This window comes from Aotus nancymaae, unplaced genomic scaffold (genome assembly GCF_030222135.1).
Source record: "Aotus nancymaae isolate 86718 unplaced genomic scaffold, 86718_ANA_hifiasm-v0.15.2.pri h1tg000040l, whole genome shotgun sequence".
NCBI classification, from domain to species: domain Eukaryota; kingdom Metazoa; phylum Chordata; class Mammalia; order Primates; family Aotidae; genus Aotus; species Aotus nancymaae.
Window position 1 is genome coordinate 61999463 of NW_026988454.1, and position 27098 is coordinate 62026560.

The 27098-nt window shown below is 39.3% G+C and overlaps 1 long non-coding RNA gene across 2 annotated transcripts in view; it reads right to left on the reverse strand.

Moving 5' to 3' along the window:
* Window positions 1–15131: 15131 nt before the first annotated feature.
* Window positions 15132–27098, reverse strand: part of LOC135268344 (uncharacterized) — a 29760-nt gene continuing 17793 nt past the window's right edge. The window contains exons 3-4 of one of the 2 annotated variants that reach the window (XR_010336658.1): window positions 18705–18861; window positions 15132–18303 (exon numbers count right to left, since the gene is read on the reverse strand). This is a non-coding gene — a long non-coding RNA (uncharacterized LOC135268344). Of the gene's footprint in view, window positions 18304–18704; window positions 19728–27098 lie in introns of those variants that run through there. The other variant, XR_010336657.1, reaches the window with a different exon arrangement.

Consider the following 27098-nt stretch of genomic DNA (forward strand, 5'->3'; position numbering starts at 1 on the left):
AGACATACATGAGGCCAACAAACATATGAAAAAATGCTCATCATCACTGGTCATTAGAGAAATGCAAATCAAAACTACATTGAGATACTATCTCACGCCAGTTAGAATCGCGATCATTAAAAAATCTGGAGACAACAGCTGCTGGAGAGGATGTGGAGAAATAGGAACACTTTTACACTGCTGGTGGGAGTGTAAATTAGTTCAACCATTGTGGAAGACAATGTGGCGATTCCTCAAGGACCTAGAAATAGAAATTCCATTTGACCCAGCATTCCCATTACTGGGTATATATCCAAAGGATTTTAAATCGTTCTACTATAAGGACACATGCACACGAATGTTCATTGCAGCACTGTTTACAATAGCAAAGACCTGGAACCAACCCAAATGCCCATCAATGATAGACTGGACAGGGAAAATGTGGCACATATACACCATGGAATATTATGCAGCCATCAAAAACGAGGAGTTCACGTCCTTTGTAGGGACATTGATGAACCTGGAAACCATCATTCTCAGCAAACTGACACAAGAACACAAAATCAAACACCGCATGTTCTCACTCATAGGCGGGTGTTGAACAAGGAGAACACATGGACACAGGGAGGGGAGCACTACACACTGGGGTCTGTTGGGGGGAAATAGGGGAGGGACAGCAGGGTGTGGGGAGTTGGGGAGAGATAGCATGGGGAGAAATGCCACTTATAGGTGAAGGGGAGGAAGGCAGCAAATCACACTGCCACGTATGCGCCTATGCAACAATCTTGCATGTTCTTCACATGTACCCCAAAACCTAAAATGCAATAAAAAAATAAATAAATAGAAATAGAAATTTAAAAAAAAAAGGTCTTAGCTGGTTTGAATACATTTTTCTTTGTTCAGGCTCAACTGAAATCTTTTAAATAAAACAATTAGTAATAATAAAAAAACATGTTTGTGCATGTATACACTTGTACTAATATCTTCATTTTATTTCCTTTTCCTTTCATGTGACATAACATTTATTGATTTCTTATCAGCATTTAAGTGGTTTTATTTTTTGAGACAGTCTCACACTGTCACCCAGGCTGTAGTGCAGTGGTGTGATCTTGGCTCACTGCAATCTCCGCCTCCTGGGTTCAAGCAATTCACCTGCCTCAGCCTCCTGAGGAGCTGTGATTACAGGCATGCACCACCACGCCCAGCTAATCTTTTTTGTATTTTTAGTAGAGATGGGTTTTCACCATGTTGGCCAGGATGGTCTCAATCTCCTGACCTTTTGATCCGCCCACCTCAGCCTCCCAAAATGCTGGAATTACAGGTGTGAGCCACCGGGTCCAGCCCATTTAAGTTGTTTTTAATTTTATGAAATAGTATTTAGGTTGGGGAATTGGTGTATTTTTGGTTGTATGAAGGATAGTTGTATCATGTTAGGCACAATTATGACCTTATTATTGTCTTTATTTGAAGATTATATATTATCTCAGGAGATATGTTTGTGTTCAAGTTGACAGTGGGTAGACTTGTGATAGATAATACTGAGTGTCAACTTGATTGGACTGGAGAATGCAAAGTATTCATCCGGGGTATGTCTGTGTGGGTGTTGCCAAAGGAGATTAACATTTGAGTCAGTGGGCTTGGAAAGGCCGACCTACCCTTAATCTGGGTGGGCACCATCTAATCAGCTGCCAGTGAATATAAAGCAGGCAGAAAAATGTGAAATGGTTAGACTGGTGTAGGCTCCCCACCTACATCTTTCTCCCATGCTGGATGCTTCCTGCCCTTGAACATCAGACTCCAAGTTCTTCAGTTTTGGGACTCTAACTAGATTCCTTGCTTCTCAGCTTGCTGACAATCTATTGTGGGACCTGGTGATCATGTGAGTTAATACTATTTAATAAACTTCCCTTTAAACACATACATCTATCTTATTAGTTCTATTCCTCTTTAGAACCCTAATATAGTAACCAAATGGTTGAAGATGCAAATATCTGACATTATTTCAGTTAATACATGAAGAAACTATGGAACTAAAATATCACCATTTTGTAATCTCTTATAGATTATTTTTCATCTATCAATGGCTGATAATATCACAAAAGAGATAAGTATGTATCTATCACAAGGTAGTGTGTTACTAAGCTGGCACAACTTCACAAAAATACACAACCCATTTTTTGGTTACATAGGACATTTTCCACAGGGCCAGTGCTAAATCCTGCACCTCAGAATAGTTCATAGGGGACACTTCCACTCAGGTAAATAAAATGAAAGCCAGCAGAGAAAATGTCTGCATTGTCTGTGGTGGGAGGAAAGATCTTTTCTCCTTTTCCTATCTCACTTTCTAATCCACTTACTTCCTTATTACTCTAAACACAACCACCATCCCTAGTTAACTACTGCATTTATCTGAAGACGGGCAACAGACAGTAGATGTGTATGAATTTGTGTAAATATACACACACTGTATTCCTGTGTTTCTTATGTAATCTTAGTCACAATTTACATTCTTTGAGGGCAAAAAACCTCCTCCAGTGTTTCATCTCCTCATCCTCCAGAGCACATAAAACAGGCTTCTATGGACCATGGGTGGACACTTGGTGAAATTTATGAATTAACTGGGAAGGTTACTGTAGAGAATATCACCATTTTCTCAGTCCTTCCAGGAAATAAGGATTTGATTTTTATGAATATGGTATATTAAGAAAAAGCTGCCTCGATGGGTTTCACAATGTTATTTTCTTTACTAACCTAACATATTCATAATCTCAAAACACAGTTCTCCACATTTAATGAGAAACCAATGGTAAAAGATTTAAGAGATTATCTTTTATTGCATGAAACAATTATCTTACACAGGAATTCCATTTTGTTATGAGCTGGAAAGAATCTCAATACACGTAAACAGATCTGTACAAGATTTAGTAGGTTTTTTTTGTACTGACACAGGCATCATCAGAATTCAAGCCTTTCCTTAATTTCCTTGAAGTATAAAAGAGGCAGAAATAGGAAACTGGTTGTGTCCTGTTGGAAAATAAACACATACCTGCATGTGTTTTACACTGGGCTTTTCAAAGAAAAATACTGGTGTAAGTAGTATGGTCTTTCATTGCAGATATCTCTCTCCTGTCCAGTGTTCATACAATCAACGCTTGTGCCAAAACACTGTTTCATGAAGCACTTAGACTTTTGCCATAATGAGGATCTATGAATCTTATAAGGTCAGTGTGAAGGTTATCAATATAGACCCAGAGTCTGCAAATCAATCCTAGCCAACTGAGTTGTAGGATGGCTATTAGAAGAACACTGCTGTCAGCAGAATTATAACTAACGAAGAAAAATAATGACTTTCTCAACCAGAGTGCAAAAAGTGACTGGGTTGTTAACAGACTGCACAGAACCAGCATGAATTGTGATTTCCAAGACGTCTCAGAAAGGCCAAGTTTGTTTTATTCTTTACTACTGACTGTGAGGTTCACAGTATAAACAACTTCATTTGGACTTTTTTTAGCTATTTTTCTCATTAGCCTTATTTTCTAAATGTAATTTCAATGCCTACCTGCAATAAGAAAAATGACTCGTTTTCAATGAGTTATTTGCAATAACTCATCAAAGAGATCAATATAGAAATCAGCAACTACCAATCTGTTCTCTTCCTTTATGAATATTTAAAATCTACATTTATAATAAAATTATGAAACCTGTCACCTCTAGTAATTCTTAGCAGATAAGAATAAGCCAATGAGGCAGGGCGCAGTGGCTCACGCCTGTAATCCCAACACTTTGGGAGGCCGAGGCAGGCGGATCACGAGGTCAAGAGAGCGAGACCATCCTGGTCAACAAGGTGAAACCCCGTCTCTACTAAAAATACAAAAAATTAGCTGGGCATGGTGGCGCGTGCCTGTAATCCCAGCTACTCGGGAGGCTGAGGCAGGAGAATTGCCTGAACCCAGGAGGCGGAGGTTGCGGTGAGCCGAGATTGCGCCATTACACTCCAGCCTGGGTAACAAGAGTAAAACTCCGTCTCAAAAAAAAAAAAAAAAAAAAAGAATAAGCCAATGAAAATGTTGTGTTCGAAGGCTTTCGATAACATTTAGGTGTGGACACCCATATCAGGCAGATCCTAAGATTCACTGAATAACAAATAGTTTGATAAAATACAGCTAATGAATTGTTACTGGGAGTGTTGACACATAGTAAGAACACACTTTTCACAGATAATACAATTAGTACATTTCATGAGGGTTGCAATTGTTTTGATGAGAAAAGTAGGTAGAATAATAAAAGTTTTGGGGAAGATAGACTTAATATCTTTTTCAAATCAACTTTAAGGTATTATTTACAGACAATCAGATGTACTCATTTTAAATGTAAAGTTTGATGAGCTAGAATTTCATTTAATTGGTGTCATACAAATGTACAGAACATAACTGTCTTTTGTTCAGCTTAATGTGTTTGAGATTCATCTATGTTTTGGCATGAAAAAGTGCTTTATTCCTTTTTATTGCTAAGTGATGACCATTGGGCATATCTTTCAAATCTATTTGACCAGCTGTTTTTGACTATAATAAGAATGTAGTGAACTCAGAATTTCCTACCTTATTAACAGTTAGCTGCTGACTTTTGATTAACTCTATCTAACTGCCATCACCACGAAAAGGTCCATATGGTCAGACTGACTGTGACTTTTCTTAAACTGATACAAGAAAATGATATTTCAAAGCTTAAAGAATAGGGAAAAGACTAAGTTGGTATGATTATAAGGACCAGTGGTTCATCACCAGTTACAGCAGGTACACTGCTTAAAAATGCTTTCCTTTTGTAAAAGTCATTCTTTATTTACCCTATCAGATAAGCTTTCTTTTATATTTAAGCATTTTTCGTGCCTCATTAAATATGATGAATTAGAAACCATCTTCTTATCAACTTCTGGCTTTTTATTTCCTGTCCTTTGCAAGTTGGCATGGTCCTTTTGTGTTCCTTAGGGACACTGGATTTCTAATATAATTATTTAAAGTTAAAACACAGTATTTTTACCATATTAAAAATTTAAAGGTTTATATATTTTAAACATAAAATTAAAAAACTTATGGAAAAAAAAACCCAAAATCCCTAGTCTGAGAAACTCTAATATGTCATCTACATTTGTCAGCAAACCTCTGCAATTAACTTAAAAGCCAAAGTTCATCCATATAGATATGAATTGGATCCTAGCAGGGGGAAAAAAAAGTAGTTAGAACAGCAATTGTGGAAGATTTTTTTCATTTACTTTTTTATATCACCATTAAGTTTGTATAATAAGCATAATGTTTAAAAATATACTTAGAGACAAAAAGAATTCTCAGTCAAAAAATTAGAACAAAAATATGAGCTAGAATAAAGTATTTTTGAATTTCTTCTCATGAAAAGAAAATTGAAAAGTAGTTGGTGCTATTAAATCACTAATGTTATATTTTGCAGAAAATGAGTCAAAATGGTTTAATTGAGTAAGCAGGGACTCGGTGAGGATGTGGTGAGCAAAGCAAATTCCTTGCTCCCATTGGCCTCATGTTCTAGTGCAGGGTGAAAATGAGAGGCAACAAACAAAAACCAGATATATCCATATTATAATGTTAGAAAGAAGAAATGTAAAGCAGGGTCAACATGACAGGGGCCATCTTAAATAGGGTGGTCAGGAAGAGGCTCTCCGAGGAGAGACCTGAGGAAGTGAACTTTGGGAAAATCTGGGAGAAAAGATACCAAGCAGAGGGAAGAGTAAGGGCAGTTTATTCCCTCAATGTGGCCTACATGATTCTAGTGATTATGGTCCAATAGGGTCTGGATTATGGATTCTCAAAATAAATGAAAATCACATAATCAAACCGCAATCACATACATAAACACGTGCACACTCCCCACCCTCAGCCGCAACAAGCTGACCAAGAATTTAACTTAGCTAAATGGTTCTCATATCGTCCTGTGCACAAGATTTGCCTGGAGATCCCGCTAAAATCCAGAAGTGAATATGGCAGGACAATTGGTAGTCAGCCAAGAACTTAGCTCTCATTTTTCACTGGGGGTGATCAGCCTTCAACCTTCTTTGAGCATAAACTTTCAGTAAAGGACAGTTTGCTGGTATGGATCCAGTATTTGCTATACTATCTTTGTAACTTTTCTGTAAACCTAAAACTATTCTGAAATTAAAAGTTTATTTAAAAAGAAGCAAGCCTGCCATTCTGATGATTTCTGAAACTGGGTGCTGTGACCTCCAGCCTCTGACTCATAAGGATTCCCCTCCTTCCTTCCTGCATTGGGCTTTATAAAGGAAGAAGTATTGAGGTTTTTATTTGATCATTTAGTATTTTTAATTCTGAGTCTGTGGTCTACGTTTCCTGCAACTCAGTTTTCTCCTTCTATGAAAGTGAAGGGATAGATGACAGTATGGAAAGATACCTTAGGCAACAATGAGAAAACAATCCTATGTTTGGCAATAAGAACTTGTAAGATTCGGTTTTTACCAACATATGCCAAACACCTCCAACAGCAAAAGGCAAACTGGTTGCCCCCAGTCTCCATGTGAAAGTCAAAACTGACCTGTCTCTGGGTCCCTCTGTCAAATCACCTTATTAACTTCACTTTTTTTTTTTTTTTAAAATAATCACCATGGCCAGGCATAGTGTCTCATGTCTGTAATTCTAGCACTTTAGGGGAGACCGAGGCAGGAGGATCCCTTGAGCCCAGGAGTTCAAGACCAGCCTGGGTAACATAGGCAGACCCTATCTCTATGTAAAAACAATACATAAATAAATAACCACCCTGCTATGATAGCAATTTCTCAGTCTTCCAGACAATGTTGGTATTTTATAAGACAGGCCTCCAGAAACTCTTGCAAAGCCCTGTCAGGGCATTCTCAGCTCATCTCTGAAGCACATAATCTTTTATCTTTGATGTCAGAAAAAGTGAATGGAAAGATCCATCAAGTGACAATAAGGAAAAAAGAAAACGTCACACTTGCACTAAGAACCTTTTTAAAAGGTCTATTGTTTTTCTGTCTTGGTATAGCTTTACATGTGGATTTTTCCTCCATAAAAGAAGCAAGTACACAAAGACACAAAAGAAAAATCCTGCTGTCTAGCTGTATATTCTAGAAGACTATTTCCAGCATTGTTTATTTTGGCAATGCTAGGACATGTTGAAATGAATTAGAATAATAAAGGTAAGATTTTTAGGGAACATATACCTATTTGTATCTTGAGGAAGTAAATATAGTAACTACAGTGGTTCCAAAGTACAAGTTTTTGCTGGGTGGGGCATAAGAAAAAGTAAACAGCAGTTATGATAGAGTCAGAAATCTATGAATTAACTTGAGATAACACACTAGAAAAATACAGAGAGATACACACTTCCAAACTTTCACTGTTAGAGATATTTACGATAAAGTGGCCTGAAATCTGTGTGAATGCCAAAAGGAATGAACATCATTTCTGCCTAAAGTTGTCACTATGTTCTCCAGAAATACTTCCCGGTGTCTGATGAACTCCCCAACTTACGAGTTGTTTGATCAGAGGTAAAGCCTACCTTCCACCATCCAAGTTGAAATTACTAGATACCCACAAAGCATTATTTGCAGTTTTAACAACCTAGGCCTCATCAGACAGACATACCCACTCCAGCTGTGAAGCATGGGAAGCAGAGGAGCTGGGATAGCAGGGAATCATCTCCAGCAGCAGCAGCAGCACCTGGTGTTCGGGGACCACAGCAGCATCGTGCTACAATGGAGTGTCCTGTCCACTGCACAAGTTGTAAAATTTAATGTTTGGGATGGAATGTCAGTGACCTCACCAGATCTACTTTGTGGTATATTTTTAGATGTCTAGTGTAAGGTATATTGCCGAGTTAAAATGAGGAAACTGAGGCCAGTGAGAAAAAATGAGAATCCAATTTATTCAGCTCCCGGGCGAGGTTCTGTGGTCCAGGAAGGGGCCAGAGAAGTCGCAATGGGCTTCTCAGGGCGTGGGGTTTTATAAGAAGTGGAGGTAGTTGATTGGTCATTGGGAAACAAAGAGCAGACAATTTCATTGGTAAGGAGATTTGATTGATTGTTAGGGAAACAAAGAGCAGACAGTTTCATTGGTAGGCTGACTGGCTGGGGAGGTTAATGTTAAACTGCCATTGGACAAATCTTCCGCGGGCTTTTTAAATTTTGAAAGGGTTGAGTGAGGAATGCAGGAGTGGGCATGTGGAGCCTGCATGGAGAAACCAGATAGGAGCAGGTGTGGGGAGCCAGCATAGAGAGATAAGTGTGTCCATTTGGCTCTTCAGCGAGGCAGCCGGCCTTACATCTAGTATCCAGATGAATTGGGCTACCTGATTTCAGTGAGGATGCCACAATCCAGCCCTCGTGGTATTTCTGTGAGCTATCCAATATTCTTGCAATAAACTTTTCTTTTAAATCAAGATTGCTTGTTTTTCTTCCAGCAGCATCTTAACTGATACAGAAATAGCTGCAGGCAATAAACTCCCAAAGAAATAGAAAGGAATCATATTGATTACACAGCCCGGTGGAGGTAAAAGGCAATGAAAATTCAGCTAGCATTGAAAAATTGGGAGGGGAAGGCACTCTGGCCAACTCAAGACCAGCAGAAGTGAAACAACTGATTTTATTATTTCCCCCATGGTCATCTAGAATGAAGTGCCCACTGAGTCATTATGGCCTTAGAGCAGTTTCTCAACCTCAGCACTATTAACATTTGAGGATGGATCATTTTTTGTTGTGGGGCTATCCTATGTATTGTAGGATATTTAGCAACATTCCTGGCCTCTGCCTATTAAATGCCAATAGTACCTCCACACTCAGTAATAACAACTAATGTCTTCAGATATTGCCAAATGTCCCTAGGGGGACAAAATTGCCCCTGATTGAGAAGCACTGCCATAAAGAACAAGACGCAGCTGATGAATCAAAATAACTTTGGGGTGGGTAACTTAATAAAAGGGAATGACAATCCAAGAGGATGGAGAGAAAGCCAGGGACTCTGACTTTGCCAAAAGACTCTTTTATCTCATACAGCTCTAAAGGTCAATCTCGAGCTTGTCTCATGCTCCCAACCCAGTGGGCCAGAGGTACTTAAAGAGCTGCAAATGGGAGGCCATATGGAAGCTGTGGACCCTGGTTTATAGCATCTGCCAATTTCCACACAAGCTAGCTCCTGCATGCCACGTGTCATGGCCAATTTCCCCCTTATTCCCTTTCTGCTTTCTTCCCTTCTCTTCTATAGGTAGTAAGCACACTCTGACAAAACTCCTACTCTCCAATCTCTTAGAGTCTGCTTCCAAGGGAATCCAACCTGCAACCAATGTGACTCAAGAGTGGTGAGCCCCAAGAAGGGAGGATAAACTCCCATTATTGAGAGAAAAGACTTCACCATTCAAATCATGAAGAGCCTAGTTCACCATACACAGTGGTTTGGAATTTATCTCAGAGTCAATGAGGAGATAGTGAAGGGTTTTAAGTAGGACACTAACAAGACTAAATAGTTTAGGAAGGTTATCCTGAAGCAGAACAGAGAATAAAAAAAGTGGCAATTACTGTTGTAATTGTTCCAGCTGGGACAGCTGGAGTTGGGCTAGAGAGGAAAGTCCAGAATAAATTGAAAGGATTTGATGACTAAGTAGACAGGAGGTTGGGGGAGAAAGAAGAGTCAAAGATTAAGATTACCCCTAATTTGGGAGAGTGGTCAGCTGAGTTCACGGCACGGAATTTAGGAGGAGGATGAATTTTCAACGTGTTGAATTTAAGGTATAGCCACACGGACTATGAAGGTGGAGATATTCAGCAGGGTTATATGTACGGTCACAGGCCACACAACAGCCTTTAAGTCCGCAACAGATCACATACACAACAGTGGTCCTTTAAGATTACAATGGAGCTGATATAGTTTGATCACTCAGTATTTACCATACTTTTTGTAGTTATTTTAGAGTGTACTCCTAACTATTTAAAAAAAAAAAAAAGCTAACTGGGGCCAGGCATGGTGGCTTATGCCGGTAATCCCAGCACTTTTGGAGGCTAAGACTGGAGGATTGCTTGAGTGCAGGAGTTTGAGACCAGCCTGGGCAACAAGCAAGACCTTTCCTCTACAGTAAATAAATTAAATTAAATTAAATTAAAAGCTAGCTGTAAAACAGCCTCAGGCAGTTTCTTTAGAAGGTCTTCCAGGGGCATCGTTGTCATAGGAGTCCTCCACATGTGTCATTGCCCCTGAAGACCTTCCAGTGGGACAGGATATGGACACGGAAGACGATGATATTGATGATCCTGACCCTCCATAGGCCTGGGCTAATATGTGTTTGTATCTTATGTTCTTAACAAATAAGTTTAAAAAGTTAAAAAAAAGAAAGAAAAAATCTTACAGAGGAATGTAAAGAAAATATGTGTGTAAAGCTATACAATCTGTGTTTGAAGCTAAGTTTTATTTCAAAACAGTCAAAAAGTTTTCAAAAAGTTTATAAAGTAAGAAAGTTACAGTAAGCTAAGGCTAATTTATTATTGAAGATGGAAAAGTTATAAACAGTGTTGCCTAAGTATGCAGGCTTTATAAAGTCTCCAGTAGTGTACAGTACCGGCCTAGCTCCTCGCTTTCACTCACCACTCACCCACTGACTCACCCAGAGCAACTTCTTGTCATGAAAGTTCCATTCATGGTAAGTGGCCTATACAGATGTACCTTTTTAAATCTTTTATACCATATTTTCACTGTATCTTGTCTATGTTTAGATATGTTTTGATACAAATACTTACCATTGTGTTACAATTGCCTAGGAGCAATAGGCTAAACCACATAGCAGAGTAGTAGTGTAGTAAACTAGCTCATCTAGGTCTGTGGACGTGCACTCTATGATGTCCACACAACGACAAAATCACCTAATGATGCATTTCTCAGAATGTGTTCCTGTCCTTAAGCAAAGTATAGCTGTATTTAGAGATACAGGCAGCCCTCTATATCTGTGGGTTCTGCATCTATGGATTCAACCGACCATGAATCAAAAATATACAGAAAAAATTGAATTGTGTCAGTACTGAATATGTAAAGACTTTTTGTCATTCCCAAACAACACAATATAACAACTATTTACATTACATTCACACTATGTTATTATAAATAATCCAGAGATGATTTAAATACATAGAAGCATATATATAGGTTATATGCAAATATTATATCATTTTCTATCAAAAACTTAAACATCCATGGATTTTGGTACCTGCAAAGGGTCCTGAAACCAATCCCCCATGGATACTGAGGGAGCACTATATATACAAATGACTATATATGTAAATAGTCTGTATATATAAAATATATTACTTATATTAATACCCTCCCAGATCAAAAGCAAGGTTATATAAATTCATACATTACAACAGGATAAAAAACAGATAAAAAGTTTAGGCATGGGAAGTTAAGGTGAATTTTATACACAAAAGGGAGACCTAAACCACTACAAATAGGCCACAAAATATCTCCTGAATTGCCTAGTAGCAAAAGAGGGAAACTCATTTTTTTTTTTTTTTTTTTTTGAGACAGTTTCGTTCTTGTTGCCTAGGCTGGAGTGCAATGGCGCAGTTTTGGATCACTGCAACCTCCACCTCCCCAGTTTAAGCAATTCTGCCACAGCCTCCCAAGTAGCTGGAATAACAGGTGCCTGCCACCACGCCTGGCTAAATTTTTTTTTTTAATTTTAGTACAGACAGGGTTTCACCATGTTGGTCAGGCCAGTCTTGAACTCCTGACCTCAGGTGATCCACCTGTCTTGGCCTCCCAAAGTGCTGGGAATACAGGAATGAGCCACCGCGCCCGGCCCTGTTATGATTTTTATTATTAGGGTTTCTATTTTGGTCTTAAAGGTTCTCTGGCAACAGTGGCCATAAATCAAGTTAGCCACACTCTAGGACAGTCTTGAGCAGGAGGGGAAGTTAGCCTCCAGTGTGGTGGTCAGGTGAGACACAATGAAGAGATCAAATTAAGATGCATAAAACAGAAGAAAAAACTTATCACTTACAGATCCAGAGAGGTCAGGGGGGCCAACGAAAAGTCCAGAAGCAGCACGGAGCTCGACCATCGGGTGGTGAGTGAGAGAGAAGAGCTGTGGGATGACGCCTTTATTAAGGCCCGTGAGCATGAGCACTTGCGTTTTCCCAAGGGAGTTGCGGATTGGCTAATGTAAGAAAAGCACGTGCGAAGAGGGAAAACTTACTGAGAGACTCCGGTGTTGACCACTACGTTTTATCGCGGTTAGCAGCTGCGGAGGTTTTGGGTGAACAGAATGAGAAACAAGTGGGCTCAAGACTTTACAACCATGCAGGGAGGGGACGTTTTAACTGGGCCAAAGGTAGTGCAGTACCACTGGGTTTGAAACAACTTCGGGCTAAAAATGGATGCTGAGGCAGCAACTATATTAAAGTTATAACAGAAACACAGTCAAGCACATAGTTCAGTGAGACTCTAGGTTAAAAGCAAGTCAATGCTTCAGAGAATCACCTGTTTTAGGGTAGTGAGAGCTGAGGGGAAACACCTTCAAGGCAAACCAGCAGTTGCATATAGAGAAAAGGAGGCTTAGAAGACGGGCTTTCATTAGAAATGAAGATGTGGGAGCCAAAGAGTGTGGGTGCTAGTGATGACCACAGGCACAGGGAGAGTGTGTAACAGTAAGAAAAGGACCAGAGATGGAACCCTAGGCAACATTGGCATTGAAAAGGAAAGTTGGAGAACCAGGGAAAGAGAAAGAACAGGGAAAATTAACCTGCCCAAAGTATCACAGCAGATACAGGCCAGGCACAGTGGCTCACGCCTGTAATCCCAGCACTTTGGGAGGCTGAGGCAGGTGGATCACCTGAGGTCAGGAGTTCCAAGACCAGCCTGGCCAACATGGTGAAACCTCGTCTCTACTAGAAATACAAAAATTAGCTGGGTGTGGTGGAAGGTGTCTATAATTCCAGCTACTTGGGAGGCGAGAAGCAGGAGAATCCCTTGAACCTGGGAGGCAGAGGTTGCAGTGAGCTAAGACTGTGCCACTGCACTTCAGCCTGGGCAACAAGAGTGAGACCCTGTCTCAAAAAAAAGAATTGCGGATATACTGTTTGGGAATACTTGCAATTCCATTGTCTATGGAATGAAAGCAGAAACTATAGTCTTGAAATCTACCAATAATAGCCTTCAAATCTTGTCTGGGGAAAAAAATTTCAGCAATCTCCTATCTTCAAAAACACAGGAAAGGCCACTGTCATTAACACAACCTCAAATACAAAGGAATATTAGATTATATCAATGATACCATGGTTATTATGATACGACTAAAGTGACTGGCAGAGGCAGAATATCTATATAAATTATTAATAGTTTCTATCTTAACTCTGATTTTAAAGTAAAATATTTTATGTGTATGTTCACTTCGGGAATGACTGAGTATTCAGAAAACACTATTTTTGAGGAATAAGTTTCTTCCACCATCCTGTCTTAAAAGTATAAAACTTTTGTTCAGTGTTTTTTATCTGCCTCACAGCTAAACTCCTCTCTAAATCCTATATAACAAAAGAATCACTAGCTTTATCTATGGATTAGCTGGTAAATGAAATCAGGTGATCTCTGCCCTGCGGCAATGTGAGACCTGCCTACTCTCTGAGAAGAAAGGCTTGAGAGAATCAGTTCAAGAGGTCATGGCAGGCTCCCCTTTCCTTAAGCGGGGGAGGAGATGAGATCCGATGAAACACAGATATACGTAAATAAAATGATAGCGCCTCCCTAATCCAAATAGTTTCTGCTAAGTCTCCAGCCAATGAAAATGTTGTGGGGAAAAATACCCTATTTTACAACAGATTTTTAAAGAAAATAGGAGTAGGCTGTGCATCTTTTTTGAGAAAGGAATGAACAGATGTAAAGCAGGCAACCATGTGAAAAGCCCATTGGAGAGAACGGGATGATTAATACTCTGCAAACAGGTTGGGACAGCATGATTGATCTCCATCTCAGAATGGAAACCTATGATGCAGAAAATGAGGTTAAAATGAAAAATGAAGGAATCCTGACAAACAACAGAATAATGGATAATCTGTGTTTAAAGTGAGGACATAAATTAAAAGGTAGAACCAAACTCTTCCTGTAAGGAATTCAAGAATCTACAGACAAGTCTTGGTGAGTCAGCAGATGTGGAATGCTTCCTTAGAGATCCTGGAATTTTTCTCTACCATAAGACAAACCATAGCTCTAGAATGAAATGACCCACTGCCTTTCTTAGTAAACTGATGATGCTTTACTAGGAACAACAAAAATACCAAGAGAGCAAGGGCAAGGAATGGAAGCCACCTAGATTTTTCTTTGTGGTAGAAGCAGAGGAATATTTAGGGTTCCCAGGAAAATGGTTGCATTTAGATGATATTATTTGCAGAAATTAAATAAAAGCAAACTAGAACCAAACTTGCTGTTTGATAATATTCTAATACCACTATTAATCGTCAAAAGATTACCAGCCGGGCATGGTGGCTCACGCCTGTAATCCCAGCACTTTGGGAGGCTGAGGTAAGTGGATCACTTGAGGTCAGGAGTTGGAGACCAGCCTGGCCAACATGGTGAAACCCCGTCTCTACCAAAAAATACAAAAATTGGCCAGGCGTGGTCTCACATGCCTGTAATTCCAGCTACTCAGGAGGCTGAGGCACAAGAATCACTTGAACCCTGGAGACGGAGGTTGCAGTGAGCCAAGATTGTGTCACTGCACTCCAGCTTGGTTGACAGATTGAGACCTTGTCTCAAAATCACCTACCAGGTGCCAGGCAGGGTGGTAGGTATAGCTTTCCTTTCTACGGATGGAGAAACAGGCTTAAAGTAGACAGTCGATGAAGACAACTGTCAGAGAATGGGATTAATTAATATATGGGTCAGACATCTGATAGCCTAACAAGGGCACAGTGTGCTTCATAATCCTACAGTATATCTTAAAGGGAAGGAGTGTTTTCCTACCCTTAGAAGAATAAGTATCTTCGTTTTCCTATTCCCATTTCTCAAGATTAATATGATCATAAGCTTTCCGGAAAAAGTTATTAAAAAGCTACAGTTTCATTATGTTAACACTTTGTGTTAGCACAAACTTTTTTTAAAAAAACCAAAACAAAAAACAAGAACAGCATCAGGTAGATATTTATTTACTTAAATTTTATGGCTATTATGTTTCAATATTTTATAATATAAAATTTTATTGAAGCATATATACAGAAAGTATGTATACACATAAAAGGATATAGTTCAATGAATTTTCCCAAAATGAATACACCCTATGTATAAGCTTTCAGATGAAAAAAAAAAAATAGAATATGACCAGACGCCCAGAAGTTCCCTTGTGCCCATTCGCTGTCACTAACCTCTCAAGGGTTAACAGTCATCTTAACTCCTAACGCAATTGTCTTAGTCTGTTTTCTGTTTCTATAACAATGCAACAGACAGGATAATTTATAAAGAAAAGAAGAGTATTTCTTATAGTTTTGGAGGCTGGGAAGTCCAAGATTATGGCATCAGCATCTGGCGAGGGTCAGCCCAAGCAGGAGGACAAGAACGAAAAAGCCAAAGAGAGCTTGCCTTTATAACAAAGCCACTCCCACACTAACAAACTCACTCCTGTGACAGTGACATTAATCCATGCATGAAGGCAGAGCCCTCAATAATCTGTTAATCCATTCATGAGAGCAAAGGGATTAACTTTCCAACACATCAACTTTTGGGGAACACATTTAAACCAAAGTGACAATAAATTAGTTGTGTCTGTTATTGAAGTTCACATAAATGCAGTTGCACAGATTTACATATTATTGTACCAAGCTTCTCTCATTCAATGATCTCTATGTTTATGAGAATCATTCATATAGTTGGATATGGTTATAGTTCATTCATTTTCATTGTTGTACGGTGTTCCACAATTTATCTATCCTACATTAATAGATACGTGTTGTTGTTCTCAATATTTGACAGTTAGGAAAAATGCTGCTATGATTACTTCTATGTGTCTTTTTGGCAGATATATGAGAGTCATTTTGCAATCATTCAGACTTACTGGCTATACTTTTGACGACTTTGAATGGAACTTAAAAGCATACAATCTCTCTTTTCAATGTGCATTCCTCCTATGTTATGTGCCTAGACAATAAATCTTGCACGTGGTCTAATGATATATTTGGGCATGGAATTATTATTTTTTTAATTTTAATTTTGAGTTCTGAGATTCATGTGCAGGACATGCAGGTTTGCTACACAGGTAAACGTGTGCCATGGTGATTTGCTGAACCTGTCAATGCATCACCTAGGTATTAAGCCCAGCATGCATTAGCTGTTTTTCCTAACATACTCCTTTACCCCATTTGACTCCCAAGCAGGCCCCAGTGTGTTATTCTCCTCCCCATGTCCATGTGATCTCATTTTTCAGCTCCTACTTAAAAATGAGAACATGTGGTGTTTGGTTTTCTGTTCCTGTGTTAGTTTGCTGAGGATAATGGCTTCCAATTTCATCTATGTCCCTGCAAAGGACATGATCTTATTCCTTTTTATAGCTGCATAGTACTAGGAGTGGAATTATTAATATATACTCTGAGCAACAATGTAGAAAGGTTTTCTTTATCATGATTTCAATTTCTTTAGGAGTGTTTACATATTTCATTTGTATTTGAGTCAGTTTTGTCAAGTTATAGACACACTCCCAGGAAATTATAACCATAATTATGACAAGACTGGCCATAATTGATGGAGCTGAGTGATAGTTGAGTGATAGGGATAAGGGTTCATTATTTCACTCTCTTCATTTTTCTGTAAGTTCAAAATTTTTCTTAACAGAATTTTTTAAAGATCCCAGCCATGAGAACCATGACTTACATATAATATATTTTATAAATATACTTTTGATCTACTTAATGTTAATTTTAAAAATTAAAAAGTGGGCTGGGCACAGTGGCTCATGCCTATAATCTCAACACTTTGGGAGGCCAAGGTGGGTGGATCACTTGAGGTCAGGAGTTTGAGACCAGGCTGGCCAACATGGTGAAAACCCATCCCTACTAAAAATACAAAAATTAGCCAGGCGTGGTGGTGCATGGTTGTAGTCCCAGCTGCTCAGGAGGCTGAGGCAAGAGAATCACTCGAACCCTGAAGGTGGAGGTTGCAGTGAGCTGAGATCACATCGCTGCACTCCAGCCTAAGCAACAGAGTGAGACTCTGTCTCAAAAATAAAAAGAAGATTAAAAAGTGAATTCAGGAGTCAGGTGAGGTGGCTCATACCTGGAATCCCAGTGCTTTGGGAAGCCAGAACAGGAAGATTGCTTGAGGCCAGGAGTTCGAGATAAGCCTGGGCAATATAGCAAGACCCCATCTCTACAAAAAATACAAAAGTCACATGCCTGTAGTCCTAGCTACTTGGGAGGATTAGGCAGGAGGATCACCCCCAGAGTTCAAGGCTGCACTGAGCTATAATCATGCTCAATGACTGCACCCCAGCCTGGGCAATACAGCAAGATCCTGTCTCAGGAAATAAATAAACTCAGCATTGCCAATATAAACTTGATACAACTTTTTAGATAATTTGTACACTTCCCATATCTATGTTTCTAGAGAAATACTTCGCAATTTTACCTTTGAAGATATTTCAACTACTTTTTAGAATGAAGTGAATATAAAGAAATTATTTATACCAATTGCTAAAACATTATATAGCAAAGAATTTTAACAACATGAAAAAATGTCAGAATCTCCCATCTTCTTGCCAAGACCAAATCCTTAAGTCCATTTACGCAAGCTCGGCCTCTTCTGAAAATAGACACTAGCATTCACAGCAACTTCATGTACAATTTCCTGTCTTGAGTCCCCTGCTACATACCCACTACAATGCATGTCACTCCCTTCAGAATAGGAACCTCACTGTATGTACCTTTGTATTCGTGATCCTGCTAGAGGACCTGGCCCACATTTGACTCTACATACATGGAAAGGTTAAGTATTACATAATGCCAGCTCCTACCTTCTTCACTGGCTTATGAGGAGGCTCAGAGATGATGAAAGTAAAAGCCTTGTAAATTGGATGTGTAATTGTTGTTACTTCTCCACCCCAGGTAGAAAGCAGGCAGTTCTGGTCTTTTGATTTTTCTTTTTCCTTTTTTTATTTTTTCACCTTTTCTATGGTGCTGAAGTTCTTATCTTTTGAAAGAAGCTTCTTTGAGTGGAGAAGGAGGCTCCTTCCCTTACCCGGTCCACCACCACGAGCCAATGAAGAGGCTCTCTGCTTTCTTTCTGTCTCTTCACTCTCGGCCAGTCGGGTCTACCCAGAATAGAATAAAGAGACTGAAGTCAAAAGGGCACATGAAAAGCCTGGCTTGCTGCCACTCATGCCATGGCTGTCTCTGCAGGGACATGTTACTCGGATTATTTTGGCATAAACTGGCACTTCAAGAGCATGGTAGGAACACATGGGCAGGTGCTATATCATTACTAAAGGGCACAAATAAATGGAGATTATTCTCTGTGGTCTCATTCAATTTAAGGTATAGCCATACCTCAAAGATATTGTGGGTTTGGTTCCAGACCACCACAATGAAGCAAATACTGCAATAAAGTGAGTCACACAAATTATTTGGTTTCTCAAGCATACAGAAGTTATGTTTATACTATACTGTAGTTTAAGTGTACAATAACATTATATTTTAAAAACAAGGTACATACCTTAATTATGAAATACTTTATTGCCAAGAAATGTTAAAAATCATCTGAGCCTTCACCGAGTTGCGTTCTTTTTGCTGATGGAGGGTCTTGCCTTGATGTTGACGGTGCTAACTGATGGAGATGGTGACTGCTGAAGCTTGCAGTAGCTGTACAATTTCTTAAAATAAGACAACAATGAAGTTTGCTGTATCTATTGACTCTTCCTTTCAAAGGAGAGTTCTCTTAGCATCTGATGCTGTTTGATGGCATTTTACCAACAGCAGAACTTCTTTCAAAATTGGCTGAGTGCAATGGCTCATGCCTATAATCCCAGCACTTTGGGAGGCCGAGGTGGGCAGATCACTTAAGGTCAGGAGTTCAAGACCAGCCTGGGCAAATGGTGAATACTCGTCTCTACTAAAAATACAAAAATTAGCCAGGCTTGGTGGTGGGCACTTGTAATCCCAGCTACTCAGGAGGCTGAGGCAGAACTGCTTGAACCTGGGAGGCAAAGACTGCAGTGAACCAAGATCACGCCACTGCACTCTAGCATGGGCTACAGAGTGAGACTCTGTCTCAAAAAAAAAAAAAAAAATGGAGTCAATCCCCTCAAACCAGCCACTGCTTTATCAACTAAGTTTATAGAATATTCTAAAACCTTTTTTATAATTTTAACAATGTTCATAGCATCTTCACCAGGAGTAGATTCCATCTCAAGAAACCACTTTATTTGTTCATCCCTAAAAAGCAACTCACCATCCATTCAATTCAATCTTATCTACAGCTTCTACTTCTAATTCTAGTTCTGTTGCTATTTCCACCCTATCTGCAGGGACTGCCTCCAAGATTCTGAAGTCTTGAACCCTTCAGAGTCATCCATGAGAGTTGGAATCAACTTCTTCCCAACTCCTGTTAATGTGGATATTTTGACCTCCTCCCATGAATCATGAATATTCTTTTTTTTTTTAAAGGGAGTCTCACTTCATCGCCCAGGCTGGAGTGCAATGGTATGATCTCAGCTCACCGTAACCTCCGCCTCCCAAGTTCAAGCGATTCTCTTACCTCAGCCACCCAAGTAGCTGGGATTATAGGCATCCGCCACCACCCCTGGCTAATTTTATTTTTTTGTATTTTTGGTAGAGACAGGGTTTCACCATGTTGGCCAGGCTGGTCTTGATCTCCTGACCTCAAGTAATCCGTCCACCTTGGCCTCTCAAAATGCTGGGATTACAGGCATGAGCCACTGCACCTGGCTGAATCGTGAATGTTCTTAATGGCATCTAGAATGGTGAATCTTTTCTAGAAGGTTTTCAATTTACTTTGTCAGATCCATCAGAAGAATCACTACCTATGGCAGCTATAACCTTGTGAAATGTATTTCTTAAACAATACGACTTGAAAGTCAAAATTACTCCTTGATCCATGGGTGCTATGTCAGCAGGCACGAAAACATTTATATCCTTATATATCTCTGTCAGAGCTCTCAGATGAGTGGGTGCATTGTCAATAAGCAGTCATCTTTTGAGAAAGATCTTTTTTGCGAAGCAGTGGTTCTCAACAATGGGCTTAAAATATTCAGTAAAGCATGCTGCAAACAGATGTGCTGTCTTCCAGACTTTGTTGTTCTGTTTATAAAGGATAGGCAGAGTAGATTTAGCATAATTCTTAAGGTCCCTGGGATTTTTGAAATGATGAATAAGCATTAGCCCCTAACAAGAGAGTCAAGCCTTGAAGCCAGACATTGACTTCTCTTCTCTAGATTGCATCTTCTTCCAATAGAAGGCTGTTCTGTCTATATTGAAAACCTGTTGTTTAGTGTATCCACCTTCATCAGTGACCTTAGCTAGATATTCTGGAGAACTTGCTGCAGCTTCTACATCAGCACTTCCTGCTGCACCTTGTACTTTTATGTTGTGGAGATGCCTTCTTTCCTTAAACCTTATTAACTATCTTCTGCTGGCTTCACATTTTTCTTCTGCAGCTTCCTCACCTCTCTCAGGCTTCATAGAATTGAAGAGAGTTAGGGCCTGCTCTGGGTTAGGCTTTGGCTTAAGAGAATGTTGTGGCTGGTTTGATCTTCCATCCAGACCACTCAAACTTTCTCTATATCAGCAATAAGGCTGTTTTGCTTTCTTATCATTTGTGTATTCACTGGAGTAGCATTTTAAATTTCTTTCAAGAACTTTTTCTTTGCATTCACAACTTGGCTAACTCTTTGGTGCAAGAGGCTGGCTTTCAGCCTATCACAAATTTTGACATGCCTTCCTCGCTAAGCTTAATCATATGTAGTTTTGATTTAAAGTGAGATATGTGACTCTTCCTATAACTGAACACTTAAAGGCTAGTGTAGGATTATTAATTGGCCTAATTCCAATATTGTTGTATCTCAGGGAATGAGGAAACTGAAGGGGAGGGAGAGTCAAGGGAAAGGCTGGTTGAATGGAGCAGTGAGAACATACACAACACGTTAAGTTTGCCATCTTTTGTGGGTGTGGTTTGTAGCACCCCAAAACAATTGTAATAATGACACCAAAAATCATTGATCACAGATAACTATAACAGACATAATAATAATAATGAAAAAGTTTGAAATATTATGAGAATTACCAAAATGTGAAACAGAGACAAGAAGTGAATACATGCTGTTGGAAAAATGGTGTCAATAGACTTCCTTGATGTAGGGTTGCCATAGACATTCACTTTAAGAAAAAAAAAAGAAAAAGCCATGTGCAGCAGCTCACACCTGTAATTCCAGCACTTCAGGAGGCCAATGTGGCCAAATCTCTTGAGGTTAGGAGTTCAAGACCAACCTGGCCAACATGGTGAAATCCCAACTTTTCTAAAAATACAAAAATTAGCCGGGTGCGGTGGCACAAGTCTATAGTCCCAGTTACTCGGGAGGCTGAGGCAGGAGAATCACTTGAACACAGGAGGCAGAAGTTGAAGTAAGCTGAGATTGCACCACTGCACTTCAGCCTGGATGACAGAGTGAGACTCCGTCCCAAACAAATAAACAACAACAACAACAAAAAATACAGCATCTGTGAAATGCAATAAAGTGAAATACAGTTAAGCAAGGTATGCCTGTATCTTCTTACGTGTTCAATCTTTAAGTAGAAATAGTACAAATATCCAAACCTCAACCTCTCTGATCTCTTTGCTTTTTTTTTTTTTTTTTTTTTTTTGACAAGGTCTCTCTCTGTCTACCGGGCTGGAGTGCAGTGGCATGATCATGACTCACTGCAGCCTCAAGCTCCCAGGCTCAGGCAATCCTCCCACCTCAGCCTCCCAAGTAACTGGGACCACAAGCATGTACCATTATACCTGGCTAATTTTTTGTTTTTTGTAGAGACAGTTTCCCACTATGTTGCCCAGGCTAACCTTGAACTCCTAGCTTCAAGCAGTCCTCCCACCTTGGCCTCCCAAAGAGCTAGGATTACAGGTGTGAACCACTGCACTTGGCCTTTTGCTCTTGATGAGGAACTGGAGAGATTACTTTGTATTTCTCCTTCTTTTGCCCTTCCATCTTCAAGACAAAATAAAAGAATATTATATTTCACAGGGATATGGAATTATTGCAGTTAAATTTGAGGTTGGTATTTAACATTCCAGTTTGTAATTTAAATTGATTCCTCTGTGCAGATCAAGAAACAAAAGAGTTTTTGGAATGAATTCCAATGGAGTTCAATAACCAGCCATACTGGGCAGTTTTTTAAAGCCCCAAGTAAGAAGTAGTCTATACATACTGTATTTGAGCTGGTTCAGATGAATTTTTATGACTTCTCTTTTGTCTGGTAGATTTTTGTGTTTTTTGCATGGCATAAAGTGGATTAATTCACGAGTTTTACACCCAGGAGCAGCTAAAGGATAATTTTACATTTGAATATATTGACATCCTTAAGTCCACTTCTTTCCTTCTACTTTTTCAGCTCAACTTTTCATATGCTTCTGTTGTGATTCTGGCCACATTCTCTCATCCCTCCCTGAATACAAGTGCACAATTTTGCCAACCGTAGCTCATAGGAGCTGATCATATATCTTGTAGCTCAGAAATGTTATTATAGCTTTCACAGAGGACCTCCCCAACCCCGCTTTAGTCCCAAGATCAATATTCTCTTTAAGCCAAAAGTCTTAGTTCATCAGGAGAATCATGTACCAGATACACTTTATAAAATTTACCTGGCTATCAGATATATCTTACTAGAAATGTGTCATAGGGCCACATACATGTTGACAGGCTCTGTTTTCTTTGCTCAGTAGGTCATTAGTGGGTTTTGAAAAACTAGAGAGAGAAACAACCTCTCTTCCCATCCCTTTCCACTCATCTCTGTTCTCTAGGTCTCCTTTGTCAGCTCAGTGCTGGCAGAGAATTGCTACTGGCTGTCTACACACATGGCAACCAGATCTGACCCATTTGTTTGTGTGCCTCTGAGATGGAGAGGAAGTAGGAGCTGTTCAAACTTAAGATTAGTTGGTTTGGTTCCCATTTCCACTATAAACCCGTTCATTTTGTTTTCTTCTCTCAATCACCCATTTTGGTTAGTGAATGGAAGGTCACACAGAGAAGAAATTCATATGTCCTGAAATGGTATGTGTGTATATTATTTGTGTTGTTTAGGTAACTTAGAAAAAGCATACTTGAAAGATAAACCAGTAAGAACCTGGAACTGATGTCCTGTAACTTGTTTTCCTGTTGCATTAAAAATTGGCTACAATCACATACTTGCCAGTGGCCAGTTGAATTCAAAAGCAAAACATGCAAAACATGCATAGCACAGGCTAAAACAGTCCTTTCCCTGATTTTAGAGAACAGCTTGTGGTAGCTCTTGTTTCATTAAAGGAAGCTTGGCTCTGTTGCAAGAATGGCTTGCTCATTCTACTGATGAATTAGTTGTATTAACGTGCCAGAAACAAAACAACAATTTGGGGATGATTTCTATAAAACTTAGTGTTTCATTCAAATGTGATTAACATAATGAAGATTTTTTGCCTTTGCTACTGTGAAGTAACTCAGAGTCAGAGATTGAGTTCATAAGGGCTAATCTTCTGTCCACATTTTAAGAAGTGTACCCACTGATTTTCCTTCCTTTGTGTATTAGTCCATTTTGTATTGCCATAAGGAAATACCTGAACATTGGGTAATTTATGAAGAAAAGAGATTTATTTTGGCCCACAGTTCTGCAGATTGTACAAGAAGCATAATGCTGGTATCTCCTTCTAGTGACAGCCTCAGGAAGCTTACAATCACCGCAGAAGGCGAAGAGGGAGCAGGTGTTTCACATGATGAGAGATGGAGCAATAGAGAGGGCGGGAGGGAGGTCCCAGACTTTTTAAACCATCAGCTCTCATGTGAACTAGCAGAATGAGAACTTGCTCATCGTCAAGGGCGGGGCATCAAGTCATTCATGAAGGATCCACCCCCATAACCCAAACACCAGGCCCCACCTCCAGCACTGGGGATTGCATTTCATTTTAGTTCAACATGAGACTGAAAGGCATAAATATCCAAGCCTTTGGACACTAGTTTTTGAGAGAGCCATAAAGAAGTCTCTTGTTTCTTCAGTTTGAAGATTTTTTAGTGAGGATCAGAGTATAGAATCTGCCATACTGGCGAGTAACCTGTGGATGCAGGGTACTTGGGATCAACAACTATGCACATTTTGTAACAGAATAGCTATGAGATAGATACTGACTTTTAAAGTTGCACTGTGGCAAGTCAGAAGCTGTAAATACAGCCTTGTCTTTATACTTTGGGAATCAGTAGAGGATTGTGGTTAAATACTCACACATGGGCTCAGAATGATTCAAAGTTTTAACACTGCCTCCATCGCTTTAGATTCTACTGGGAACTGAAGCTAGATGCTAGAGACTGCTTTTTGCTTCAATTTCTCATCGACCAACCTCATGAAGAAATTGAACAACTTAGTTTAACCCTCTTCCCGTTTAGAAAAAAAGAGTGCTGCTCACTGCCAGCACTCGTTTAATTTTACATAAACACGCTCTTTGAGGCTGAAGCACATCTGACTGGTTTTCAATGTGACAATAAAATATAAAAACTGTTCTTGGAGTTATTTCTAAAAAGAACTAACATCAGAATTGTCTATTTTGGAAAAATTGGGTTCATTAAATGAATCTTTGGCCAACAACTGTTCCAGAATGATAACATCATGTATAGGAATGCTATATTTTCTAGGATTTGACATTTTTAGCAATCGAGAATTACTGTATTTTGTAAACGGAAATACCACTGCTAAAAACAGAATGCTATAGCTGTAATCCCAGTACTTTGAGGGGCCAAGGTGGGCAGATCACTTGAGGTCAGGAGTTCAAGACCAGCCTCGCCAACATGGTGAAACCTCATCTCTACTGAAAATATACACATTAGCCAGCCGCAGTGGCTCACGCCTGTAATCCCAGCACTTGGGAAGCCAAGGTGGGCAGATCACCCAAGGTCAGGAGTTCGAGACTAGCCTGGCCAACATAGTGAAACCCTGTCTCTACTAAAAATACAAAAAATGAGCCGGGCATGGTGATGCGCACCTGTAATCCCGGCTACTCGGGAGGCTGAGGCACGAGAATCACTTGAACCTGGGAGAAGGAGATTGCAGTGAGCAGAGATCGTGCCCTAGGCAACAGAGTGAGACTCTGTCTCAAAAAAAAAAAAAAAACCAGAATGCTATAATTAGAATGATATTTTTTGTTTCCAAAGTCGATATACTAGAGCGATGCAAAAATAATAATAAAAGCAAGACAGTTAGTGGTTAAGTTATCTCAGGGTAAACGCTGCAGCTGCTAGCACCGCCGGAAAGAATTCTCGGGGAAAAGGGGAAAGGGTTTTAAGTAAAGCTCTTAATTCAAAGTAAGTGCTTAACAAATGGTAGCTATTCCACTCTCTGCTTAACTGTTAAATGGATATAATAATTACACCATAGGTGATAACAAAGATTTTGTACTAAATCAGAGGAAATAGTAAGAATGTATTTTATTTAAGTTAATGTTAATTCAAAATGTTAATACACCAATTAATTTTCTTCATAATTCATACTGCCTTATTCATGTATACTTAGTAGATTGCATTAAAAAAAAAAACACCATTTAGTGATTTGAAACAGCTGATGTACAGGAAGCTTTCTGAATCAAGCTGACTCAGAAGGTAGCAAAACAACTCAGTGTTTGGGTACAGAACATGATTTCTATTTTAAATATCTTCATCATTTAGACTTCAGTTTCTTTACCAGACAGGATTTGAAATGGAAGGAGCAAGGAAACTCATCAAATTGCCCTTCTCTGATTCTCATCAAGTGGTGGAGCCAGGGATAAAAAAGACAAATTATTTATTTAGGTTGGTGCAAAAGTATTCCCAGTTTTTGGCATTACTTTTAATGTCAAAAAAACCACAATTACTTTTGCCCCAACCTAATAGATACCCCCAAAATGTATATTTAACTACTGTGCTATACTGCTTCCCACATTAGGGATAAAGACAGGCCTGTGCTAGACAGTCCCAACCAGCTACACTCCAGAAAAGCAACATGGTACAGTGGTGAAACGTGTGGTCGCTCAGAGCCTGCTGCCTGAGTAGGAGTCCACCTCTGCCACATGTGCTGCTGTGAAACCTTGGGGAAATTAATCTTTCTGTGCCTGAGCTTCCTTATCTAGAAAAGGAGAATAGAAACAATGCCTGCTTAGAAGTTCACAGGGAGATTACATGCCTTAATCCATGTAACCTGCTTAAAATGGTGCCTGATTATAAACGTTGTTATCTACCTTATTGGGCATATGGAAAATATCCTAAGGTTTTAGGTTTTTTTTCTTCATCTGTTTGTTAATAGATCTAAAGAAACTTGCCTCATTTGCAACACATTTTGTTTGTTTGTTTTAAAAATCTGGGGATGTACCTTTTATCTCATACACTGATTACTTCAAACACTGCTCATATATGTTTTTGTGTTTTTTTTTTCCTATTTCATAGACATTTCCAGAGATTGAAGGAGATATTTCTAAATCAAGTTCTTTCCTTGAGGTCTATAAACGTTATTTATCTTCGGGGCAATGGTTCCCAAATCACTAAACTTAAAAAAAGGAAAAAAGGTAACAGGAACTGCTTTGTAAGCTGCAGAGAACTGTAAAATAGTGAGGCAAACTCTTACCCACGGGAATTGGAGTTTATCATGGAGCTAGGCTCAGCATTTCAGGCAAAAATTAAAGACAGTTCAAATTATCCCGAAAATCCCTTAGAATACAGGACAGTTCTGTTTTTCAGTAAGTTTACTATAGTCACTTTTTTTTCTCCAGTGTTGGAAAAGATCATATTTCTTTCATCAAATAACTGATGATGTGATTCTCTTGTATGTAAGCATCTTTTGTAGGAAAAATATGTACAACATAAACCAAGTATTTTCTATGTACCACCTC